Raw genomic sequence first — 19344 nt, forward strand, 5'->3', positions numbered from 1 at the left:
CACCTGGTTTTTCAGTCTGGGCAGCATCATTGTAGTTTGAATATTGTGTATGCAAAATATTAGCATTGCTAGTTTTTTTTTTTTTTTTTTTTTTTTTTTTTTTTTTGGTCATCATTATAAACATACAAATGAAGGTGTTGATACATCTACTATTGTCTAAGGACCCAGGCATAGCTTTGAGGGTTGCACCATTAGGACAAAGTGCTTCAGTTCCACTGACTCCAATGTTAGTGTCCATGTGCTTTGAGGGTCTGCACTAGCTCCTCCATGAGTCCCATAGGACACTTGGGAAAGTTTTGTGGTCATGGGTTCATTAGCAACTTGAACCTAACTCTACAACCTAGAATAATGTTCAGCAAAATTCAGATCCCTCTGCTTAAATTCTGTGTTCAGCTGTTGCTTGTTAAAACATCAGGATTCCTAGACTTTGTCTACTGTCTTTTGTACTGAGCAAAAAGCTACATTACTGTACAGACTTGCTGTAAATTCATAGTTTGCAGAGCTTGTTGAAATCCTCTGGGATAAAAAAATCCTCTGTAAATGTGGGTATTTTATCAGTATGCAAGAGAGAAAATATATTTAAATACAAAGTAAATACCTTCAGGTGCTAAGCAAAGGTTAACTATCACTGCCAGTCAAGGTGGGACAGTGACAAATGACCTGAAAGAGGGAGATACTCTAAGGGCAAGAGAAGATGCTCTAAGGTTGCATGAAGTATTGAAACCAGACCCTTAAGCCCTTTTGTTTTATAGGGTCCTTCTTATGTATGGGAGTGATACCACCAAGATGGTGATATGCTTATGCCTCCTTCAGAATCCTCATGGCCAAAGAGCACCAAAACCCATTAAACATCTCACAGGACATGGGGAATGCTTGCCAGTAAAGATAAAGTTGAGAACTAAGAGAGTTTTGTGGACTGTGATTTATAAATGGTCCTGTGTGGGTTTTCCATCTAATGTCTGTATTCAAAAATATATTGACTGTAAGCAAATTAGATAGGGATCCAGCATTTAGTATAGTGATGCTTTCTTGTGGAGGGCAAACCTCTCTCATCAACTGGAGCCTTTGCCAGAATTGCTATTATATTTAATGAACCAGAAAATAATATACAGCCAGGTTAATATTCTTCCAAAAAATTCTATTATAGGCCACAGCTAGGGGAAAGGACACTGTATCAGTGACATGTGGTGGGAGGTCAATTACTGTGCAAAATCATTTCACCAACTTCTATGCAGTGCTCAGAACTTCATCTGGCTTGCACTAATTGGAAGGCAGCTTGCATATGAAATGCAAGGGAAATGCAGGAATGCTTGCAGTGGGTTACTGCACTGCAAATGTTATCTTCTGCATTTTTGCCATTTCCAAACTAACAAATGCTGATGGCTTTGCCCTTTTAGTCACAACAATGTGCTGCAAAATCCCAACAAAGCCCTCGCTAGGGACTAAGTTATTTTAATGGAGAAATTTAATCAAGATTGCCTCCCATTCCTCATTTTTGCAAGCTGGTGCACTTCTGACTTAGCATTGAGATATTATGGAAAAATACACTTTTCCCAAAAAGGAGAGCTTGACTAGACATGTGAAATATTAAATGTCTTAGGACATTTTGTCCTAATAAGATTAAAAAATAATTCTGCTGATACGAATGATTAAAGTAGGGTACGATAACCATATGGTTCAGATAAGTACCGAGATCTAAGATGATTATCTAATCTGACCTTCTCTGTTTCTTTTGTTCACCTGGCACTGCACAGCAGTGACAGCAATGAGGGGCCAAGTCATAGGATTCTTTCTTTAATTTAGACTGTTTTTACAATCTTTTGTTTCTGTAGAACCACTCAGTCCCAACAGGACTCCAGTACTAAAACATTATATTTCTAACTCTTCCTGTGAACACAAGAACCCAGTAAGGGACCTTGGTAGAGCTGCTGTTTGATCAGCCCTTCTACTGACCTATACCAGGCTGATCTTTCAGCTAAACAAATTCTTTTTTCCTAGATGGGATTAAGCAATAGCCTCAAATAAAAAAGTTCCTCTAGTCTTTCAAGCTTAATAGTCTTTGCACAAATTTCTTTTAAGTGCTTCTCTCTGCTTTTCTAAATCTTGATCAATTTTTCACACTTCCTCAGCCAGAAATTGGTCACAGTATTCTGGTAGCAGTGACATCCATACCAAATGTGAAAGTGAGATGGACTCTTTACTCCTCTTCCACGTGGCTTTGTTTTAATACTGAAGGATTTAATTTAGTCCCTTCAGCCACAATTGTGCTCTAAGAATTGGTGTCTGGCTGATTACCTGGGCAGTAAGTCATCATCAGAGTGATTACTCATTAGTACACAGCTCCTGATCTTTAAGTATGAGCCAATAAACTGAACAGAAATGCATATTGTTTGCTTGTGCCTGCTCAAAAACACAATCCAAATTCTATCAGTGATCTGTCAGCCTCATTGTTTACTGCTCCCTCATGGTTTACTGCTCCCCCTACTCCTGCACACTTTCTCCATCATGATTTGTTTTTCTTCCATGTCACTGATAAAAAGCGAAATCATCTGAGGCCAAGAATAAACCCTTGAAGAGTGTGGTAATTTTTTTTCTATTTGATGAAATTTCAGAGTCTCCAGTGTCACACTGTCAGTTCAGTTTCAATAGCTTTAATCAGTTATTTTTATATCCTGTTTCTTAAGTAAAAGGTTGTACAAGTCTAGGTCAAGTGATGTACCAAAGTGCAAGTATGTCACATCTGCAATATTTCTTTTAACAATTACATTTGTATTTGAGTAAGAAGTATTGGAGTATGGGTAAATTAATTTTGTTTTCATTAGAATTAATCATTCAATAATCCTATCATGAATCCTATCACTGGGACTAATTCTTGTCTAGGTTTTTCTATCTGTTCCTTATCTACCCTGATACTGATACCAGACTCATCAGTTTGCAACTTCAGAAAAACCTCTGGTATTATTCACTCAGCATAAACTCTTTTTGCAGGATTTGGGTCAAAGCTATTAGAAATTATTTTAGAGACTGTCAGGTAGGCTACAATCCAGTGCAGACATCTCTTAGTAAAGAGTTACAATCTCTAAGATATTATCCTAAATTCTTTCATGCTTGGTCTCCTTTTGGTTTTCAGCTTCCCCAGGAGAGGATTTTGTGCTCTGGATCTTGTTTGAACAGCGTAGAAGGTCAGCAGAGTGTTTCTGGACCCACTGTCACTTATCAGTGAGCTCTTTGCTCAGTTCACAGGCTTTCCTGGTTGCCCTCTGTATAGATCTGTTAATTTGATACTCTCCCTAATGATAGGTTGACACTCCTCTGAACCAACAATTATGAAACAGTTGCCTCATCTTTAGCCATTCCCATGCCTAAATTATGGTCATTTTGATGGTCATTTTGGTTAAGTCAAGGGTAGAGTCCTTGACTTTATTAGCATTGTGCCCAGGTGATATTCCTCATTCTCAACTGCTTATTGATTTCACTACTACCATAGAATATGCTGAGTTGAAAGGATCCCATCAGGATTCAGTCTAACTCCTAATATCAGTGAACCTACAGCAAATAAAGACTTAGCCTATAATCGGTAAATATCCAAATAATTGGGTTTTTTCCTTTCTTTTTTTTTAAGAAAAGTAATTCCATTCTATTTCTAAGGAAAAGCTGTATATTGTTCTAAATTTAATTGTGTTATTATTAATCTCTCATCTCATGTGTCCCTAAAGTGTTAGATGCCCATATTTTCTAGCAAAATGAAAGTTTAATTTAATAACTATACTTAAAATTGTACTTAATCTTGGTGTGTTGAGGATCTCAAGATTAAATTCAGTGAGGCCAATTCAATTAGATATACTGCAGAACTCAGTGAAGATGCCAGCTTCTGGAGAACATAGTTATTAATCACTATGAGCCACATCATGTCCTCTGAGCTAGCTAAAGACACACATAGAGCTGAACTTAAACAGATGTTCTTGAGGACAAGACCTTCCTCTCCTTTAGTGATTAAACAATGACAACAATGCTATCAGTGAGAAATTAGTTGAGACAAATTTGACTATCCATACTGAAAATGAACACTGTAAAAACTTTGTGTCTGCAGGTATTCAGCTAGAAAAAAACCAAAACCCAAAGATCACAAGTCATAATACTAGCATCCATCAAAAAGTGGCTGGATGATAGAGATAATTGTATAAACATTGGAAAGAAAAAAAGTAACTCCTGCAGTGGTTTCTCATTAATGATTTCTTCTTTGGCAATCCTATCTGGAAGGACTCAGAAATAAGTTTAAATGTTCTTCAGTGTATTTGTAAAGTGAATATACAATGCACATGGAAGTGAAGACATCTTCACCTTTTAAAAAGAAGAGCCTGCATTTAGAGTTTTGAAATTAAGGAAAGAGTAAAATAAGTAAACTTTGGAATGCTGTATAGAAAACTTACATTATCTAATACAATACTGAAATAAAAACAAGCAACTCAGGTCCCTGATCTATTTTTACTTTAGGACACAGATAAAGGGCCATATCTTCTTCATAAATTATCTTTCAAACCAGCCCTAATCCATGGTCCTAAAATCAGATCATATCACTTACCTAACCAGGACATGTGCTGGAAACATTGTATTCAAATTTTATTCCAGCTTGTATTCTATGAAGAAAAGGCATTTCAATTACAGCTGCTGTCATACAAATTTTACAAAACCAAGTATTGGGGAAATTAAGGGAAAAGCAGCTTTTAAGAATGATCTTGATAAACATATGCAGATCAGCCAAACTGACCCATGCTATCCATTTGGATCTGATGTGAAATTAAAACATGCTATTAAACTTGGCCATCTGCACTAAGGATGCCAAGGAAACCTGCTAATTAGTATTAGCTCTATCATATACTGCAGTGTTGGCATCAGTATTTCATAACTAGCCTCACAGTAAAATGTATAATCATTTCTTTTTCCTCCTACTTGCACAGCAGTCAACTATCTAGGACACTTATAGGAATTTGAATCTTGTAGTGCCAAGATAATTTTTTTCCCTGATCAACGGACAGAAGACAGTAGATCTTCTGCGTTATTATTTACATTGGATCTCCTTTCCCATATATGTATCAGTCCTCCAAACATTTATGCACATTACTAATTTCTTGCAGGTAAAAAATTACCTCACTGAGGCTGACTTCTAAGGCTCTTAGTATTTTTACATTTTCCATAACCTAAATTCAATTTATTCAATATTTTCAGAATTTCCCAGTATTTCCAGATCCTTGCTTAGCTGCTGCTTATTATTAGCAAGATAGAAAAAATGTGATGCAAACTTTTCCCCTTTCTTCATAGTACATTTTGGCAATGTACATAGTACATTTGCCCCCAAATCCACTGCTCTTACAGGCTTAAATACATACTGGCTCAAGCCCTGAGGGATTAATTCAGGAATTCTGTTTCTATGATCAAACATTCACTCACATGAGGATCACTGTTTCCTTTCTGCTGCCATTTGTGTTTGTATCAAACCATTCTCCCTAGTCTACTGGTATTCAAATAACCTTTCTTTCAACTACAGTAACACAAGTTATTTATTCCCAAGTCATCCTTTCAGTTCTTTTCAAATTTGGCAGCTACTGTCCTGATAACATTGAACTGCACAACGAATTCTTCTCAGGAGGAAGAGCCCCAGGCACTGGCACAGGCTGGGGGCTGACTGTCTTCAAAGCTGCTTTGCAGAAAAGGCCCTTGAGATCCTTGTGGACCCCAAACTGAGCACAGGCCAGCAATAAGCTCCTGCAGCAAAGGCAGCCAACAGCATCCAGAGCTGCTCTAGGAGAACCTCATCTGCAGGATGAAGGAAGTGATCCTTCCCATCTCCCAGCACTGCAGACACACATCTGGCATGCTGGATCCAGCACTGGACTCCTCATGTCAAGGGACATGAACACACTGGAGACAGTTCAACAAAGAGCCACAAAGACAATTATGGGTTTAGAACATCTGACATATAGAGAGAGGCTGAGAGAGATGGAACTGCTTAAGGGAGGGATCTTATCAGGGTGTATAAATGCCTGACTGGGAGAGTACAAAAGTCACAGTCAGACTCCTCACTGTGTCAGGATGAAGATCAATAGGCATAAACTGAAAATCAGGAAATACAACTTTAAAATAAGAAGAAATTTCCTTATTGTAAGGGTGATCAGAACAAGGAACAATTTGCCCAAAACAAATTTGTGGATTCTCCTTCCCTGAAAGCACACAAAATCTGGCAGCATGGCCCTTAGCAACCTTTTATAGCTGACCATTCTCAGAGCAGATGTTTGCCATAGATAATCTCCAGAGGTTCCTTCCAACCTCATATTTTCCATCATTTACTTTAACAGAAAAATACTTAGTGGAGAAGGTATTGGAATGGCTCATGAATCCTGGAATCCAATTCCATGCACGTATATTACTGAGAATAATACCTGCCATCAGAAATAGCAATGATGGGTTGTTCCTGGTTATAGGCTGTATTTGCAAGACTCAGCCTTTCATAAACTCAAGAAATTCTCTTCTAACATGTCCATGCTTTCAACTAAGGGTTGTGGGTTGTTCTTTAACAGAGTTTAGTACAACACAACATTCTATATACACTTCACTGCCTAGACAGGTTTGATGGAAGGTGGGAATCAATAATTTAAGTTCTTTTAAAAATATGCATAAGTACATCACAGAGAATATAAAAACTTCAGGGGAAAGGTGATATTATTATTTAATGCCTTGTTGATGAGGTTTATTTTGGTAAGCTTTTGACAGCACAAGGTAACATATCATCTTTGTGTTGACACAAACACTATCAAAATATGAAAGGATGCACAGCAGAAAAAGAACTGCATCTAAAATAGATTTTTGAGACAGCAAATTATTTTTTTCCTTCCCAATAGTTAGATTTTTTTTTTTTTTGGTTAGAATTTTGCCAATGCTTTTAAGTAAAATTCAAAAGAATTTTTGTTACGGTAGGTCACTCTTTCCAGGTCTGTTTAAGATTCTCAATTTCTTTCCGCCCTCCATCCAATGCTGGAAAATATTTCCTGGCATTTGAGATGGGGATGAATGTCTTTATTTTAACACTGTTTTTTCAGTATAGCTGCTTTCATTACTCACTACACTGTGTACACTGTGCTGTGCATTTTTACATTGGAGACCAAGTCCTTTCCCTAATTTTCCCCTCTATTTTTTCTTTGTTTGGTTTGTAACAAGTGAAGTCTCTCTGAGAGCTCCAGAGGGCAGTGTTGTGCTGAAAGCATTGATTCTCTTGGCTCTGCCTGGATATTTTTTGGGAACCAGGAGGCTGAATGTTATTTACTGAATGTTATTTACAGACTTGCTTGAATGGCTTAAGTCTTAATTCACAAGTGCCTTGGATATACACACTTTATGGTTGGGGTCCTTGCAACAAACAAATTAGCTGAGTCTGTGCACATGCTACGATCTGCAAGGTTTTTCAAATGCTGGTATAGATGAAATCAATTTAAAAATAGAGGTAAAATATCAGTCATCATAAATAATGCTATGCCAGATGCACCAAGAAGGTTCAATGGGATGAATCATTAATTTGCCTCCTTGTGTCACACTGCAAAGAAACGAGGAAAGAAGCACCCACGAGAGTGCAAGGCAATGCTTTTCCCCTTCTCCCTCTGGAGTTCTGCAAAAGAACAGTTTTCAGCTCCAGTTAAGGCCTCTCAGGAGCACACTGTGAAAAAGCCTGCAGGGAAAGCATCAAACTACACACTTCCTTCAAGTATGGTCTCTCACACCTTCCCTCTTACTTTTCCTGCTTCGCTGAGGTGTACACCAGAATTGTTACAGACCTGAAAAAAAGCAGGATCACCAGGTCCAATTGCCACTGCCTCTAGAGTCCTTGAAAGTTTTCAGACTCATTTTTTCTCATTTTTCAGGCATGTTTCACATGGACACTTCGTCTGTGTCTTAACTGACTGTGGGATGCATAGAATGGCTACTAACAAATGGTTACATTCCAGCAGCCTTTCAACCACCACACTCTCCCACTCAGATCCATGTCTACCCGTCCATGTGTTTCTTATAATCCTTGCCCCAAATCCCTCTGTCTCTTGTCATCTGTCCACATACCTCTTTTCTGACCACCCACACTGCTCCCAAGTACCCTGCCTTGTGACTCTAATTCCTGTCACCTGCTATGTCCTCCTCTTTCAGATTAAAGTCCAATGTCCACCACCTCTCTCCTGCTGCAGTGCTTCCCTTTGCCCTCCTTGCAGTGACCATGGTTTATTCTTTCTTTGGTCCTCAGAGACAACTCTTGCTGCTCAGGATGCTATTGAGTTAGAGGCACGAGCAATGATAACAAAGCTAGGAGTATTCTAACTCATCAACCAGTTGTCTAAGGACATCCTGTGCCACCACAGCTCTCAAGTACAGAAGTGCTTGTTTACCCCCTTAGACTGTAGAAATCACCTTGTGAGTTGTGTGTGGCTTACAGCCATAGCTCAAACTGTTTGGATGCAAGCCTACATTCAGGAGGACACTTTCAAGAGCTGGCAAGCCATCTTTTTAAAGCAAGCCCTTCAAGCAGTAGCAATTGGACAGGCATAACCCCCATAGCACAGCTTGAACTCACCAGATGTGTCCCAGAACACCAGTCTGTTTGGACCCTTTGCAGACAATATATATAGGAAGGTACTATGGGATGGCCACTGAAAGCTGAAACAAGAACCTGTGACAAGGGGTATGGAATGTTTTGCACTTTAGGTTGCTCTTGAACCTCTATACCACTGAACAATGAAGACAGAATAAAGAGTGGGTGCTGTACATCTTTACAGATTAAAGTGGCCCTGGCAGGGTAAATATAATTTTCACTGGGGCACGAACTCTGTCTTCCTACAGTGAGACACTTGGCATGGTGCATCCTGCAGAGAGAGATCAGGACATGAATTAGTTTTTGAATTTTTGTTGAATAGGGACAAATATGATTCAATTCTTCAGTTGTTGCCCTCCAGAACACATTGTCTTAAGACTGTATCAAATGGAAAAAGAGGAAGGATAAAATAAGAGTGGGGCAGTACTTGGGCATATCAAGTGCTGATGGGACAGTTGCCATAGAAATACTTAAACCCTGTATCTTCAGTAGCAAAATGTTACAAGTCTGTTTTTATATTCCTTGTGTTGGATGTTGGCAGGAGTCTCTGCCCTATGAATCTACTAATTCTATATGAATTTTGAGGATCTACTAGGAGGTGTCACTTGCACCTACACTGGTGACATGGGTGCCCCATGGGTATCTACAATAGCCTCAATGACACGAACAGCCTTGACAAGGTGCTTGGAACTGCTCACAAGTGAAGGAGGTTTTCAATGTCCTCATGAGACAGAAACACATCACTCTTTAAAACTGCTCACACAGCACAAGCAGGCTTTGCTATTAGCTCTGCTGATAAACATATCTCGGGATTTGAGACTTGAAGACAGTGATGCCCCATGCCAAGAAAAGGGAGTGCAAAAGAAAATGTAACCATCTGTTTGTGTGGAAGTTTAAATTCATCCATCAGATCCCCTGCACTGTGAAAGATGAATCTTCTCTTTTTCTTACAGTCTTGAGAGTTGAGGCAGTGTTCATATAGCAAGACTTGAAAATAGACTGAAAGAGTGTTCACCATCAGCCTCAGCCTCTGATTCAGATGCCTACATTGAAAATCTCCAGAAATCAGAGAACCTCTCTCCAAAAATATCAATTGCACCATCATCCTGTTTGCTGAAGCTCCACTGAGACTCAAGGGAAGCTGGGTTGCTCATGTGAACCCCCAAGGGACACATCAAATCTCCACAGTCCTACTCTTTCCACAGTGTCATTATGGGTCACCCAGTTTTTGGGTTCTAACATTATATTGGTATGATACAATTCCAAATATAAAGTTTAAAATTACATTGCTAACATTCACCTGAATGATGACAACATTGCTGCCTGACAGAAGTAAATTTACAAAAACCTCAGGTAGCAATACTTGTTTATATTTATAATAGTTCGTGGTAACCCAGATATAGAATTGCCTAGACAACTGTGACTTAATCATGTGCAACTGCCAGCTTGCATTTTTGCAGGCACATCTACCCTGACAAAGGTTTTTAATATTTAAAATAATGCAGATTATCTATTCAGCCCTCAGAAAACTCATTGTGATTAATTCAGTATCTCAGTTTCAGCACTTCAACTTCTGACACCTTTCTTCAGGCTACAGAGAGCTTTATTAATTGTACTAAAAATCCTGTGCAAATATTTTTAAAATATTATTTAGTACTCAGTTAATTTTTTTATGAGTATGTTACCATCTATCAATATTGTCACGAGCCTCTAGATCACAGAAGAGTTTTTTTACTCTGCTTTTAAAACACAATTTTGTTCTAAGAGCCTCTGTTTATGCACATTTATCAGTCATGTCTACTTAGAAATGCTTATATCATATCTGAGGTCAGGAATTCAGCTGCATTTAAATTATATGCCAGATGGATGGGCAATGCATACATTTCAGTTCTTTGACAACTTAATGAACATATCTCTTGGCAAGATGAGGTTATCTGAACATCCCAAATCATCTGTCACATTTGTCTCTAAATTTTTGGGCTGTAGTCAGCAATGAAAGCTGACCACCACACTGCCTCATTGACCTTTAGCTGAAAAAACAATTATTTACTTCCTAGCACAGCATCTTACCATGGCTTTGTAAAGGGGGTAAATCCTGATTTATAATGAGTTTCAGAAATCTAGAAACTTTATGTAACTAAATCTCTCACCCTTCAAGTAGGTTATTTTATTTTGTTATCAGGTTATTTTGTTAACCATTTAATTTAACTGGCAAATTATGCAGAAAAAAAAATTTTAGAACACATTTTCAAGATGACCACTAATCTGGTTACCTCTTTTTGAAAGACTAGCTGCAAGTACTGTTTGCTCTAATCTTAAAGAGTGGTCAGGAAAGAGAACTTTAAGGAGTATTTTCAGGAAGGAAAAGTCTGAGACATGTAAGTTGAAATTTCCTGCAGAAACTTGTCAAAACAAGTCAAACAGAAAATTTCTGATCAATTTTATCACCTATACACCAACAACATTAATAGAATCTATACTTAAGGGTGCAGCATTCCCTTGGGAATTTATTCACTAATGTCTTAAACTGGAAGCCCAAAATGTCCTTGAGTTGCTTAAAATTAGTGGATAACTGAAAAGTTGGCTTATACAAATCACCCAAGGTCACCTATGCACTGATTTTAGTGGCAAAGCTGCAATGAGAACCTGGAAGTTACTGGCTTTCGTCCTAATGGTCACTTCACCAAACTAAGATACCACCATTATGGGAGACAATGATAATAAAACATGGCAGTGCTCTCAAATTGCACTAAAACAGCACTTTCACTGTTCTGAAAAGCTATAATTCTGTCTGAAAGTTTCCAAAACTGCTGGGCCAACATGCTCTAAATAGATAGTGACACAAAGAATGTAGTTTTGCTTAGTAATTTTGCAAAAAGAGCAAGAGAAAGAATATGGAAAGAGAGCAGAAGATCCTGCTAAAATGTTAAAATGGAAAGAATAGTAAGTACTGGAAACTACTGTCATTCCTCAAGGTTCTACTGGACTCAGATGCAATACTAGCTACAAGACTTTGAGATGACAGTTCACAGAATCATGGAATAGTTGGAAATTGGAAGGGACCCTTTAAAGGTGATCTAGTCCAACCCTTCAGCTGTGGAGGGGCAGCTGTCCAGATCTCACAAAGGTTGGAATCCCTTACCTGGTATCCCTTCCCTTCCTTTTGCCATGGGTCAGCATAACACCATTGACAAGCAGACCCTCTAATAGACCTGTTCCTGTCTGGGAACCCTCACTGCTGGCTCTTGTCATCCTCCTGGCAAGACCACTGCTCAGTGCTTCTTTGTGCCTCCCAGTCCCTGACTGATATCATTCCCATTTCTTCTTGTCATGCTCTCCATTTTTCAGAGTCCTCCATCTTCTGGAATGTCAATCCATATCTTCCCATGTTACTCCAAGGACATTCACCCAGATTTGTTCTTTTTGCCAGCTTCCTGTCAGCTATTCTCACCTCCCATCACCCTTTCCAATAACTAGCTCTGACTCTCAACATCTTCTTTATGGTTTATCACCTTCTGTCCTCTCTCTGCTCACCATTCTGACATCATGCAGTCTCTTTCTTAATTTGTAAAGAAAAAGAAAGAGGACAGTGGTCTGCATCCCCCTTATTTTGGTTATCATTCTGATATTTTATTCTGCATCTCCCTTTTAAGCTCTCAGACTGCAATCACTACCTGGAGTCAATGTTCTTGGCTTTCACCAACTGTTTTCATTCAACCTTACTTTCAACACGACCTCTAATTACCTCTTTCTAACTAATGCTGTGAATCAGTAGTCATTTGCAGTTCCTCCCTCTGCTTCAATGTGACTTCATTCTGCTCCTCTTGGCCTATCATCTTTTTCTCTTTATCAAGAGATTCCAATCTGCTCATGTTGACAGACTACCACTGACAATTATCACTGACAATTACATTTTCAGGGAACAGCCTTTGTACTTTCTCCCAAGCTGCTCTTCTCTTCTGAGAATCCACCCCCTTGTTATTTTTCAATTCTTTTGAAAATTTACTTTTCAATCATCTCTTTCGCTCAAAAAAAAAAAAAAAAAAAAAGAAAAAAAAAAAAAAAAAAAGAAAAAAAAGATGAAATATGTTGGGATTGCCTTGCTCATCATATTTGCCAGCACTGCCTCAAAACAAATCTAACAGCACTGCCTCATAATTTCTCTAAATCCCACTTTTCTGTATCCTTCTTGTGTTATCTTTTAATTATTTCTTTTTAGACAGAGGATGCTTTTTCACAGCATCTAACATAAAAAGATAATTTTCTATAAAGAGGCTATCAAGGACCAAGTATTATATAAATACAAATTACAACAGGACTTTAGATTTCAGTACTGTAAGAGCATGGTATGAAGACCTTGATATAAAGACAACAGAACTATAAAGCTTGAGAATGTGAACTGGGACTTAAAAACTCTTTTCTTAGATGGCCATACAAGAGTGCAAGATATACATCAATTGTATGGCATACATCCATTGTCTTTAGAAATAAAGGTTTATACATAGAATCCTGTCTTCACTGTAAGCTATAGATATTTTGTTACTAATTTCAGTATGGTCAAGGATTTTCCATCCGAATCTTATCATAACTATTTTTTCAATATTTGTGAAGGAGAAGACAGGTAGAATAGATATAACAATAACATTTTGTAGTTAAAGTCAGTGAATAGAAATTATCTTTACAGCTTGGTTTCTAATTCTGTATTAGGTTTGAATGCTAAGTTTGACAATATCCAGGTTCCAAAGCCAATACTTAGAGGATCACATGCATGAATTTAGAAAACATTGCTGGGGTTTTTTTGTGGGGTTTTTTTGGGTTTTTTTTTGTTTTTTTGTGGTAGCTGGTTTTACATGGTCTCTTCTGAAATTTAAGTGAATAAATTATTCATCAGCCAGCACTTGTCCTTAGGTGGCATAACTTAGATGTCAAAGCCACCCAAAACATCCACATTTGCCAAACCTGTCTCGCATGAAATGGAATGAGGATATTTACATAAGGAAAATGCCAAAGCAGAAAGTTAACTCTTTCAGGGCTTTAGTATAATCAAATATTTTTTATATTTATTATCACATTAAATATTCATTAAACTGATAAAGAAGGATCATAATAATGAAAGTGTGTCTACCAGTTAGATTGATGGTCTTCCTGGTTGGGAATTGGATTTTATATGATACTGCCTTTCAGCTAGTAGGCCAAGAAGAAGAAAATTTAACACAAAGTTCTAATAAATTTGATTTGCATTCTCTGATACAAAAGGATACAGCAAATTTCAGCTTTTGTGACAGTGTCTCTTGGAGGAAGGTCATTTCTACAGAAGTGTTTCCACAATGGTGTCTGTCCTTCTGGTGGTGTACAGGAGAAAGGGGGACTGAACACTAACAAAAGGACATGTGAGATCCTTGTGTGTGTGTACACTAACTATGCCAAAGAACAGGCGTGTCTGACACGTGGTAAACCTATGAGGGGCTTTCATGCCTATCTGTACCCTTACAAGAATTCCTCACTCCAATTCTGGGCTGAAAAGGATTTGCTCAACATACGTGTTCCCTCTACATGCATTTCTTCCTACCTCTTACAAACAGAAACCACTCACAGAAAAAATGGAAAGAAAAGTTTCAAAAATTTGAGTGACCAAATGATCCATCTGGAGCAGATCTCTAGGCTGATGAGCTTAATGAAAGTTACTACCACACAAAGTGGTTGGTGGAGGAACCAGCCTATAATGTGTACTGCTTTCAGTCCATCCCCATCTAAAACAGTGGGACATAAAGACTGAGCTGCAGCATTTCACCCCACCTTCTGCAGATGCCCTTGCCACTACTTAGGAACTTAGAAGGAGATTTACAAATTAGTCCAAAAGCATTATTTACAACTATTAATAGGAAGCTATTACTAAATGTCCCTCACCTTCCTTGCATCTGATTTTAAACTCACTTATCATACTCAAGTGTGATACCTCGTGCCTTTACAGGGCTTGAGCTCTCCCTACACAGTATCAACTATACTGCATGATTTTGGACAGTCTGAGAAATATATTTATGTGTGTGCAGACTCCCTCTTGAAACCCACTGAAAGATTCCTTTTGCACATATGCTATGACAGAGATTACATTAACAGTCCTGTTGTGTCATGCTCTCACTGAGAACTAGTCAAGTAAAAAAAAATAAACATTGATATAAATTACCAAGGTCTTGTAGTCTTTATTGAGATGAGTTTCCACAAAAGAGAGGGGAAATTTTCCTATAGTAGAGATTGCAGGAATCAAGCCAAACTTACAAGGATTAGGTTTCAAATGGAAAATACTTTCTCTGTTTTTTTGCTTTATGCCCATCTTGCTACAGCTATGACTAAAAATGTTAATCAAATATGTTAATCAAAATCCTATAGAAGTCTACTCATTTGTGTGTGTGTTTACTTTTCATTTACATAATTATCCTACAAAAGGAGAATTTCTCCTTTGTGCTAGATGTCTTACAATGTAATTTAAAGCCACAGTTACCAAAATATCCTATTCCAGCAGTTCCACCACTATCGATTCTATAGCCCAGTCATGACCATAAATTCTTATACAGGACCTAAATATACATTTCCAGTCTCATGATGTCCAAACAGTCCTTCTGCCAAAGAAAATCAAATGTTCCCTGTGATGGATCCTAAGAATCTGCATTTAGTGTTTTGGAAGAAACAGGAGAAACATCCAAAACTTAAAAGGTCTTCACAGAAAAATGAGGAAACACATGATTGTAGAGTGCCTTCATTTCAAAAATAGGATTTGTGTATTTGAAACACAGAAAATGCTTATGGAAATGAGCAAGAACAAACAGTAATACATATCTGCATAATCAGTGCAAAGCTACAAACACATTTCACTATTAGATGTGTATTTTAAAGAATATACAGACTTGATTAAGCATTACATGAAATGTTCAACTGGCAATGGGTGGGATGGAAGGCAGCAACTGAGATGGCATGTATTTTCAAAACAAGCCAACAAACAAACAAATAAAAACCCAAACAAAGAATGAAAGAATGGAACAGGTCTTCTCAGTCACCTCTGAGGGGGTCAAGAGGGCATGAAATCCCAAGCAATTTACAATAGCATTTATCTCTTGGCCTTTGTTTATTCTGTGACTTCTGTTTTGAGGAGATAAGCACCTATCACTTGTCTGTAGCCTATGAATATCACCTAGGAATTTCTGACTTCTGCTAATGCTGAATTTCTCCCATGAATACTCACAGTATGTGCAAAGTCCTGCTTTAACTCAACATGGAGTGGGTTGCAGGCCTGTGGTGGGCCAGTTCCACAGAAGATAGTTTCACTATGGTACAACAGCAAGATTTTAAACAGGGAGGAATACTTTTTTGCATCCTTCCACCCTCTGCCTAGAGTAGTTATTGAGTATCTGTAACACCGTTTTATACTATCTCAAGAACCTGACCCACCAAGATTATAATAGTGCAAAAACTTTCTATTTTCAATTTCTTCAGTTTTCATACAGATATGAGCATGCCTGAACTTGATGGTTATAGAATGAAAAGAAACACACATCTTTAACCAGACTGCTCTTTAACAAATGTGAAGTAGAATTCTTGTGAAATAGCACAGAACACTTTCAAATAATCTCTGGAGACAGTAATTTGCCTAGCACTGGGAGAAGTTTTGTACCTAATGCACAGCTTGGAATTGGTATCAGATAAAGTCTGGTTTTGTATCTCTTGTGCTTATTACATACAAAACATAGCACAAAACTTGTGACACAGAATCTTTCAATGGACTGCATCAGCCAACTCACTGTCCAAAGACATTGTTCTTTAAGTACATAAATCAATCAGTACAGAAAATGTAAATAACTATTTTGTTATCTAAATCTTATAAAACATAGATGACTCTAATTACTTGATTTCAAATGTCTAAAGGTAGTTGTTACTTATTTCCTTTCCAGACTACTAAAATACCTAACTTGCTGTGATACTCCTTGGTTATCATATAGTTATATAATTACACAGCTCAGCTGAACAAAAACACCACCAAAACTGTTTACTATTTATAATGAGCATTTTTTAAGTTTGCCCTTCTTTTTCCACACCAGTTAGTTAAAGACTTTATCCATTTAAATGTATAGCTTCATCATACTTTTTTCTAAATGCAAAATAGGAACTATTTTCAGCCCACTCACACAAAGTCTTGGCATATAACATCAAACTCTTCAATTTGTGGCATATGCATTGCAAAATGTCCTGTCCTGTTTTTAACGGCCATGGCCAGAGTATACTTATGATCATTGCTGATTTAAATCACTGATTTCTTCACACTCAAAATCACTTCAGTACACAATATCAGAGAAGTTCTGTTGAGTTTTAATTTTGAAAAACAATATTTCAGACTGAGCCTCCTCTTTTCTCTGAAAAGTCAATCAGATTACTAGTGTGCACTCATAGAGCTCTCAATGAATATAAACTAGAAGGAAGTTGCCTATGTGCTATGCAGAATTGTACAGGCAACTCTCAGTTGTATGTGGGTGTGTAACCCAGGTTGCAGATTAGCAGTGCTATGCTAAAACAAAGCAGAAAAAAAGGGAAAAACACCCACCATTATTCTTTGAATTTCTGATCTCACTCTTTACTTGAGTTTAACTCTATTCCTTGATAAATACACATAGGAAGCTCTTATCCAGTGTGGACATACTTTGTATTACCTGTGTGTTAGCTTTATGTGGGTGAGTCTACTCCAATGCTAGTTTCAATAATTAAGAATGGACTGTGTAACTGTACAAATATGGATGAGCCCAGCAGCGCACAGGTTTATTTAACATTTGCTAAAAACCAATCACTTGCCAAAATACCTTCCTAACTCACCTCAAAAATCATCAGAGTTCCCTTTAATATTATTTTAAAACCCATTAGTGATAACAATCAGATACAATACTGGATTCCTATTAATAAAAATAAAATGTTGAGATGCTTGAAAGTCAAAGCAAAAGCAAAACAACTGAACAAACACAATGCACCTAAAAGCAGACAGAGAGTGAACTCGTCTGCCCTCAAGGCCTAGAGACTGACAAAAAGCCATTTTATAACAAGATTCTGTAGTTGTCCCAAAAACCTTTACTTAACTGGCTAACTGTACATTTTATTTATTTAGAGGGTAATTAACACCGATTATGCTTTTAAAATATAATATGTGCTTGGGCAATGAAACAAAAACAGTGGTTTCCTTGTGAAAATTTTGTGATAGGGAAGGTTGTTTCCTGCTGCCCCCTCCTCATTCTCACTTTTTACAGCATCTACTTCATGAGAAAGCCAAAAGACAGAGATACCTAGTGTGCTAGCCAAGTGCTCTAAGATCCATGAACTACAAAGGCACCTGGAAGGAACTGAAGGTCCCTCTCCATCCTCAGGAAGGGAACCCAGACACTGACAAACCCTGGGAAGCTGCTGCAGGAGCTTATCTGCTGGGGAGAAGGAATGGCTGAGACACTTCTGAGGAGCAGGAGAAATACAATACCCATTGTATGAAACATTTACTCTTGTAACAGGATTGATGGACAGGCTGCTGAAGGGCTGGTGGGGCAATGGAAGGCAGGAAAGGAACAGGGGTAGACAGCTTTTTCTTCAGGAAATCTGTTTTTTTTTTTCTCTCACCAGAAAATTAAAGCTATTGACTTCACATTACCCATGAGTATTAAAGATCAATGCAGATATAAAATAATATGGTATTTTTTGCTATTCTGAAAAGAAAGGACTAATCCACCAGTCCTGTATTCTAGCTTTCACAACACCTTAACTCCTGTACTAAAATGAAAGCAAAAGGCTTTTCATACTGTGACATAACAGTGTACTGAATTGGAGTTAACCTTTTTGCTCCTTTGAATTTATACCTTAATGCATTAGTTTTGATATCCTGACTAGGATCAAAATGACACTGATGGCCAAAAGTACAAGCACTGCTTTAATTCATGTATACATCTAGTTTTTGTAGGAATCTCTCCAAACTACTTGACATCGTTTACCAGTGTGTTCCACTGAGTAACAACTTTGCATAAAATGCTACTTTATATGTTGGCTTTTAATTTCACTGAACATCCCCTTGTCCTTTTAACACTGGAGAAAAAGAAAACTAAATACTTTCACAAGATTTCTTACTGGCACAATTCTAAAAAATCCACTTAATAAAAAGTACCTGCCCTTTCTCAGGTAGCAATACAGTATTGTCATATAGCCAAAGGAATCATATTCATATCAAAAGAAAAACATTTAGCAAAATATTTGCTTTCAGACTTGTTTACTGTTTATTATTTTAATTTACATCAGTTGCTGCTTGCAAAACTTCCAGGGAAATAATTTTTTTTTTCTTTTCCCACTGCATAGTAAATACAGCCTTCTTAGTATTTCAGAAGTATAGTACTATAGAAATGCTAGGGCCTGCTTCTACTCCAAATGAAGTTAATGGGAAAACACCAACTGACTTTATTGAGAGTTAGGTCAGGCCCCAGATTTGCAGCTTTTGAAATTTCATAGTTGAAAATTTTCTGGCTAATCCTCAGAACTGACTACTTCTACAACTATATACTATTTACAACTTTATTTATATGTAGTTCTTTATTACAATATGTAATATCAATGTTCCTTGTAAAGGTTACTATTTTAAAGAAATTAGACTGAAGTTATTGCCAATCAACCTTTTAATAAACTTAAGTGGGATGACTTTCAGAATTTTT

This window comes from Erithacus rubecula (assembly GCF_903797595.1).
Source record: "Erithacus rubecula genome assembly, chromosome: 4".
In the NCBI taxonomy this organism is placed as follows: domain Eukaryota; kingdom Metazoa; phylum Chordata; class Aves; order Passeriformes; family Muscicapidae; genus Erithacus; species Erithacus rubecula.